The following is an 8,675-nucleotide window of genomic DNA, read 5'->3' as shown; positions in this document are numbered from 1 at the left end:
GTTTGAATGCCTCTGAGGATTCAAATCCCACAAGGGGTTGGGGACCCACAGGCATACTGGGACCCCAAAGTGGGTTTGGATGCCTCAAGATACTCAGACCCCATAAGGGGTTTGGGACCCACAACCACTCAGGGACACCAAAATGCGTTTGGATGCCTCAGAGGATTCAGATCCCACAAGAGCTTGGGGACCCACAACCACTCTGGGACCCTAAAATGAGCTTGGATGCCTCTGTGTATTCAGGTCCCACAAGGGCTTGGGGACCCACAACCACTCCAGGACCCTAAAATGGGTTTGGATGCCTCAGAGAATTCAGAATTCACATGGCATTTGGGGACCCACAACCACTCTGTGACCCTAAAATGGGTTTGGACGCCTCAGGGTGTTGAGATCCCACAAGGGGTCGGGGACCCACAAGCACTCTGGGACCCAAAAATGTGTTTGGATGCCTCGGTGTTTAGATCCCACAAGGGTCTGGCAACCTACAGCCATGCTGAGACCCCAAAACAGGTTTGGATGCCTTGGAGAATTCAGATTCCACAAGGGTTTGGTGACCCACAGGCACGCTGGGACCCCAAAATGGGTTTGGATGCCTCAGAGTATTCAGATCCCGCATGGCATTTGGGGACTCACAAGCAACAACCCCACAGGACCCACAGCTTGGACACCCAAATGGATTTGGGCCTCACATATGACTTGGGTCCCTTCAGGGGTTTGGGACCCACAGGCAATGGGTTTGAGCCCAACAAGGTGTTTGGGTTCCCACATGGATTTTGGGATCCATGGGCACAGCTTGGGCACCAACATGAATAAGGACCCCACAGGGGGTTTGGGTCCTTCATGGGTTTTGGGACCCACGGGTTGGGAGCCAACCAAGCCCAGATGTTTGAGTCCCACAAGGAGTTGGGGCCCCATGAGGAGTTTGGGCCCCACAAGAGGTTTGGGACCCAACAAGCAGGCTTAGATACCAAGATCTGGGCTGGCAGGTTTGGGCCTAAGGTGTTTTGGGACCCATGATCAAGAATTGACCTCTGAAAGGGGTTTGAACCCCACAAAGAGCTTGGGTATCATAAGCAGGCTGGGCAGCAAAAGAGATTTGGGACCCACAGAGGGGTTGGGACCCACAAGCAAGGTTTGGCCTCTTTAAGGTGTTTGGGCCCTCCAAAAAGACTTGGGGCACAGCAGCATGGCTTTTGTCCCCAGAAAGGGATTTTGAACCCAAAGGGATTTTGGCCCCAGAAGGTGTTTGGGCCCTATTGATGAGGGTTGATCCCCCAAGGGGATTTGGGCCCCCAAAATTGATGTAGACCCCCTGGACATGGGTTGGCCACCAAATAAGTTTGATCCTTTCAAGAAAGTGTTGTCCTCTAAGGGATCCCAGAAAGGACTTTAGCCCTATAAGCAAGGCTTGGCCCTCAGAAGGATTTAAGGCCCCACCAGCAAGAGTTGCAATGTTTTATGGGTTCATGTCCCAGTGCAGTTCTACCAGCAGATACATTTTAGGGGGATGGAGCGACATTAAAAGTGATAATTTTTTTTCCACTCCCTGCCAGCGCAGGGCCCTACGAGCAGTGGGCTTAGTGGGACGGGAAGCGATGCGCTGGGGGCTTTGAGAGTGGTATTAAAAAGATGGTGAAGGAGGACAATTTTTTATTTTTTATTTTTATTAATTTTACTCCTGCTGGACGTGCACTGTTGTGCGAGTTTCTTTGTGGCAAGGAAGGCGTTGCAAACCCTGGAGTTTGGGGGGCAGCGGGGAGCCAGCACCAGGTTCCCCCAGCTCTGGTTGCTGTGGTGTTGAGCTGAAGATATCCGCACGCCACCAGGAGCTTCCAGAGAGCTCCAGGTTTCTGACTCGGGTGATCAAACCCTTTCCATCAGCAGGTGAGGCGCAGGTTTACCTGACATTCCTCAATTTTGCTATTTTGCCGTATTTTTGCCCCACAAGCTGGAGCTGGACCATCGACAAGCAGCGTGGTGAGAATCCCCGGGTTATGGTGCTGCCTTCTCTCGGGGATGCTCCTTAAAACCTAAAGCTCTAACACCTAACAGCGACAACTCCCAAAGCACGGCAGGGATGAGCTGAATTTGTTTCACAGACGCAGACGTCGTGGAGGCAATACGTAACTGCAGTGCCCTGCTGCCGGGTGGGTCCTGCCTTTGAGGCACGAGGGCCTTCCTGAACATGACGGCGAGCAGCACTCGGTCGCCAAAGGAGTGGTTTTCCTGAGGTTTCGTTTACCATGTTTGGACACGGCCGTGATTAATATTTCCTAACAGGAAGATGTCATGCGTGCAGGCTTTCCTCTTTGGGGTTCGGGTCGCGGCTGACCAAGTTCAGGTTGTACGCTGGCTCCTCGCTTCCTCCGGCTCGCAGACTACACCCGGCGGCTCCGTGTCGGACCCCAGCGGCTGCGGTTGCCCATCGCCGAGCCCGACGCGGGTCCTGGCGCCGATGTGGTGTCACCACACCATCCCTGGGGACCCGGAGAGCTTCAGTATGGTGGGACCGGAACCTAACCTCGCTTCTCTACAAAATGTGGCTGTGGGATGAGGGGGAGGTCACCGGTCACTGTCCCTTAGCCATGCTTGGCACAAAACCCAGGGCATGGGGGAAAGGGGATATCCTGGAAAAAGTTTGGGAAGGCTACCAGTGACCTCTAGGTTTCACTTCTTCCCTTGCTTTTATTTATTTCGATGAAAGTAAAGCTGCTGTGGGCTAGAGCCCCGTGCAGGACAGAAATTATTCAGCGATTCAATCATGCAGTGAGCAATTCTGACCCCAGTCTGCACGTTTATGTGCATCTGAGAGAGAAAGGCGCTTTGAAACAAAACTTTTTGGCTCTTCTTTTTGAATCAGCATTTCTTGTTTTAAAATCAGCCTGAAAACATTACATGCATAAATAAGTGGAAGCTTACACAGAAGGGTAAATAGCCCTCAAATAACATAAGACGTTTTCCTGTGTAGGTTGAATGAAATATTTCACTTTGACTCAATGTGCATTTTGTTGATGTTGCATCTCTGAGACTCCATCCTCCAACAAATGAACTCGAGGGGAAAAAAAAAAAAAACAAGAAAAAAAAAAACACAAAACAAACCAACAACACACAACTGTTTCTTTTTAACCTGAACCAGGTTGTTTGTTTTTAGCACAGCTTTTTCATCTCGGGAGGAATATCCTCCTCTCCCCTGTGCCCAGGAAAGCCCTTGCTGTGCTCCTTTGCCAAAGGCTGCTGGCAGCACCATCCCGGAGCTGGGTTCCCTGGCTGGGTGCCATGCGAGCACTGCTCCAGTGGGAGGAAATTCCCTGCTGACCGGCCCAGCAAAGCTGAGACGAAGCGCAGGATGCAGCGGGAAGGACCAGAGGGAGATGCTGCGAGATGCACGGGGCGGCCAGATAAGGGGGGGGCAAGCCCTGGATGCTGACCTCCTCACCACCCCTGCAGCATGAAAAGCATTTTCCCGGGGTAAAAAGCCTCTTGGTGCTTTCCCATCTCGTCCTCTTCTGCACGTAAAAGGTGAAATGAGTGTGTAGGTTTTATCATGCACTGTGCGGTCCCAATAAGCTGCCGCTGCTGGGCTTCCTGTCCTGCTGCCAGGGCTCCATCCCACCCCACACATCTGAAACACAAGTTAAATGGGGGCCTCGAGATGTTTTTTCCCCGAAAAGATGGACATTAAAGTGGCAAATCGGAGGCTTCGCTTCAGACATACCTGGGGCTGCTCACCTCCACTGGCTGGGCGGATGTGATGGTGATGTCCTGCGTCTTCCTCGTTGACTCTATTCTGCCACAGCTCTGTGAGAACCTGCTCCTGCTTTGGGCTGGTGCTGGACAACAGCTGAATCTGTAGCACTTCAGGCCCTATATGCTGTGCTGTTATATACTTACTGAGTGGTTACGGATGCGTTTAGTGACACGTGCTAACTGCTGTCTGCTCCTCATGTCCTCGGTGCCTTACAGGGGCATCGCGATACGACGCTCTCCTAAATGCACAGGCACCCTCGTAGCTGGGGAGAGCTGCAGAACATGACCTAGGCGCTGAGGAGTGCCGACAGGACTGTTTGATTCCCAGCAAACGTGCAAAAATCATCAACCTGAGAAAAAAAAAAAAAAGAAAAAAAAAAAGAGTGTTAATTGAAAATGCAGGCATGAAGTGGGAATTGTGACAGTGCCGAGCGGCTTCCACCACCACCGGCGATGGTTAGCAGCAAGGAAAATAGGTGTGAGAGAAAAGCAGTGTTAGGCAGACAGCTGTGTCCTCAATTAACCCAACTAATTGTTAACTTGGGTGTCAACAGGAGCCCTCGTGCTGGGATTTGGGGGTGGGAGATGCCGAGTGCTGTGCTTTTTGCTCCTTGACATGCGGTGAAGCCGCCCGGTTTAGCGCTGAAATGTCTCGTGTGATAGGACCGTTGCAACTCCTCTTGCAGGGGTACCACAATAATTAAATCTCCAGCTTTCAGGTGTAATTGCCAACGACAGAGCCTCCGAAATTGCTTTTTATGCTCGCGCATTCGGTCTCCTGACAGAAAGGTCTTCTGGAAAAATAAAAACAGCTGGGGAAGAGTTGTGAGCAGCAGCAAAGGCAAGGAGCAGCAACGCGAGCTCCATCCTTGGGCACATTTAGTGACAATAAGCCATCTCTAAACACCTAGGGGGGCTGAAATCGCAGTCCTGGATTCCTCATGGGCCGTGAAGGAAGTGGTAGCTTACAGCACGGCTTCTGCATTACCGGGCTCGTTGGAAAATGGTAATTTTTCAGCGCTAGGACCTGTCTCCCGCTCCTGGTTTGTAATTGGTGTTGTTGGCCGCGAGCCAGGCAGTGCTCGCAGCTCTGTCTTGCGAGGACAAAACCCCCATTACTTTTTGCTCCCTAATTCTCCCAAGGTGTGCTGCTGTCTATCAATGGAGTCGCCATGAGGTAATAGAAATTACAAGCCTCCCCAGACTTATTTGTCTGAAAGCGTTTCTTGTAAAAATAATTATGTGAGTCTCCGGAACCATGGTACATGAGAATGGCAGAAGAGAAAGTTTGCAAATTAAAATGCAACAAAAGGCTCTTTATCACAAACTGCGAGGGAGACTGGGTGAGAGGGTTATTGCCCTTCCACTGGGCTGGCTGGTGGTGGCTTCCGGAGAGAAAAAGCAGAGTTTGGTGTCTGTTGGTTGCTTTGCAGTGAAGCTGCTCTAGACGCCAGCACCCAGGTCTGGGGAGGGCAATGGTTTTTCCAGGCACTGCTCAGGGCTTGTCCCCTGCCCTTTCCATGGTCTCTCCCTGCGAGCTTTTCAAAGCCACCGCGGTCCCATCCCTGCCACTTTGGTGGCTCATGATGGGGACTTCGTATCTCTGGTCTTGCTGGCGTTGTCTGGCTGCAGGATGGGGCCGGGCCTCAGCCCACCACCCCGTAAGAGGCTTCCTCAAGACTTCATCCTACCCGTCCTTAACCAGCAAAGCCCCATCCAGAGCGCAAATATGTGCGGTGACATGGCAGACGAGCTCTGGAGGAAATACCTGAGCTGTCTGAAAAAGTTACTGCCCCCCTTCCCCCAGCAAAGGACCAAGCCTTCAGGCTCCAGCATCTCAGCACGATCCCATTCTGATGCAAAATCAGGGGAAATGTGCTAAACTGGGAATGGGAACACCTGGGGCAGGGCACGGCCACCTTCTGCTGCCCCAGTGAGCACAGGAGAGGGCTGGAGGCTCCTTAAAGCCACTGCAAGGGCTCGTTTCAGAGCAGAGATGCCAGCATCCAAGCCATTAAAAATAACAATATGACTCAAGCTGGAATGGAAGATGGAAGCTACCAAAGGGCATTGGGGCTGTGTTTAGGCGCTGGTGTTGGCCGTGAGCTGTTGCTGTTCTTCTCACACTTTCAGGTTGCCCAGGGCCGCCGGGTTTTAGTGTCACATCCCAGCAGCTGCTACCTCCAGTTGTACAGGAGGGGAACTGAGGCTCTGTGCTGGGGACATCATTTAGGAGCAGGATGGGAACAGGCATGAGGTTTTGAGGCCGGAGCCCCTGCCTTTAAAATCTGGAGGTCTCCTGGATGCCAGCTCTTTGGCTGGGAGATCTGACCCCAGGGATCCCGGCAGCATCCACCTCTCCGACCTGCAACGAGAAGCCAGATGCGTAAGTTTTGCTCAAATACGTTGTGACCCATGTGGGCTTTCCCTTTTTGCCTGCAGGTTTCCCTGTGCAGACACTGGCACCCTGACATGCTGCACTTATCTCCGAGGGATTCCTGCTGCAGAGTCTGCATGGGCTGCAGCATCAGGCAGCAAAGCCTTGCTGCCCGTGTCCCCACGCGTCCCACATCCAGCTGCCACCCAGCCAGAAGATGCAGCCCCGTTAGGTCTCCTGCGTCAGCAGCAACTGTGCCATGAAACTCGGCGCTGTGTCCCAAAACTGCCTTACCCCACACGGATTAGCCAAGCAGATGGGTTGCAGCACTGGGCGGTTGCAAAAGAGAAATTTTGCTTTTCTGGGACGCTGGCCATCAGAAGAATGTATTTCTCCTGAAGTCTGCAGTGCTAACGGTCCTGGAGGACAAAGCCTTCTGACTCAAGCAGCACCCTGTTAACTGTGCAAAGTTTGTAGGGACCTGGGCAGCCCTACAAAGTGACCCATCTGTGGTGTAGCAAGGGGGTTTCGGGGTATATTGCCCTCTGAAGTTTATTTTCCCTATTCATCCTGTAGGATAGGGATAAAACAGAGGAGCTGCATCTGCCTCCTCTCTTAAAGCTTTCCCCAGAGAGTAAAAGTGAAAATGGAAGATGTATATATCTGTATAAACACACTTCCAGATACACTTAATAACATAATGTGGTAACGTTATGGGTGGTAACGTCTTTGGGTGGGAGAAGCTTCCATAAGGCAACGGGATAAATGACTGACAGCCCTCAGCAGGAGGCGGAGGGGGAGATGGACACTGTCCTGCTGGGACCAAAGTGCCCACCACCTCCTACCAGACGAGCAGCTGGGCCGGGTCCAGCTTAAACACAACCAGGCTGCTATTCAGAGAGGATTCAGCAGGGCCAATAACCCTGGGTCCTTCTGTTTTGCATTCGGGGTTTCAAGCCCCTAAGCATTCGCACACGTGAGCTTTCTGCCTCAACTCTGGCAGCTGGAAAAATGAGTTCTCTGCTCCAAACGAGAGCCGAGATTCCCATGTAATGACCTGACCCCAGGAGACAGGCTTCTAAAAAGTACCAAAAATGTGGCAGACCCGCTGCATCGGGCATACGCACGTGCGTGTCCAGACGCTGGATTTAGAGCAAGGCTTTGGTGAGCCAGCAGTTGCTACAAGCAGTCTGGAGGGCAATGAAAAGAGGAGGCTTTTTGTTTCAAGACCCATCATTTATTTTCATTTGGAAATCAATCTACTCAGGACAACAGGAAGAAAAAGACAAGAAGAGACTCCAAGTAAAGGATGTTGAGTTTAATCCCGAAATAAAATGTTGTGGGAGGCCTGAAACAGCTTTTGGGGACTGAACTGCTCCCCACAGGTGTGATTTCTTTGTTCATCCATTGACCTGATGAATCCCTTCCCCACCAGGCTCTGCCCATGGCATGGTCGAGGTTGTGTCACACACGCTGGAGAGCATCGCAGCCTCACCTCCACAGAAAAACACTGCCGGGGAGAAATAGTTCCTGAAGTCAAGCATTGTAATTTACTAACAGGTTTATTAAAATCTTATTAGAAGATTATTTTTTAAAGTCCATTTTACACAGCCGTTGCCCTTCTGCTGCTGTCTAATCCTGGAAAATCTCAGTGAATGAGTCATTTGCACTTACTATCTATTACACCCTCTTATTATAAGCCTGAGCGTGTTTGCTTCTAACAGTGTCAGTGGTGCCATAATAATGCCATAAAATCTCATGCACCTCTCCTTTTGGAGCCTCTCTCGTAAGAGAGGCATCTCACCTTGGTTTCATGGGGTGCTTCTGGTGCGCAGGGGGATTTAGGGACCGCTGGGTTTGGAAGTAACTTCATTCCCCAGTCCTGAGCGCTGCGTAGTGGCTCTTAATGAACATCTGTTGGGTTTGGTGGGTCAAAGATGTGTTGCTGAGGGAAAAGGACATTCCTGCTTCCTAAAACAACCTCATGCACCAACTTCTGTCCATGCAAGCCATGAGAAGGAAGACATCTGGCAGTAGTGCATCAGGGATACTTGAGGGCCACCTTGTTTGTTGCTTGTTTGTGCTATATGGAGGCTGATGAGCATTAAATACAGCTTGGAGGGCTGGGATCCTTGCATCTCTGCCTTGTTTGGTTCAGGATGTTGTGTTCCTGCTTCCATGCAACCACTGAAAAAAAGAGTGAAGGAGAACCTGATATAAGGACGTCAATGAGGCAAACGTTGCCTCAGCCCATCCTCCTGCTCCTCTTCCCCACCCCAGGTGGGTTACATGGGACAGGGACACAAAAAGCTGCCCTGTCTCCAGATGAACTCTCCCTGGGCACACAAACATTGTGCTCCTGATGTCCTGGAGCAGCCCCTTCTCAGGGAGAGCTGGCCCAGAGACAAGGGGAGAGTTTTTGCTCTGAATGTAACCACAGGAGAGGAGAAAAAAAAAATTGCACATTCAAGGTTTAAAATCGCACTTGCTGCCGGGACTGTTTCCATTGGCAGAGTCACTAGAACCGGCACAAATGATTCAAAACATTTTG

This window comes from Anser cygnoides, chromosome 2 (assembly GCF_040182565.1).
Source record: "Anser cygnoides isolate HZ-2024a breed goose chromosome 2, Taihu_goose_T2T_genome, whole genome shotgun sequence".
In the NCBI taxonomy this organism is placed as follows: Eukaryota; Metazoa; Chordata; class Aves; order Anseriformes; family Anatidae; genus Anser; species Anser cygnoides.
This window is presented reverse-complemented; position numbering follows the sequence as displayed.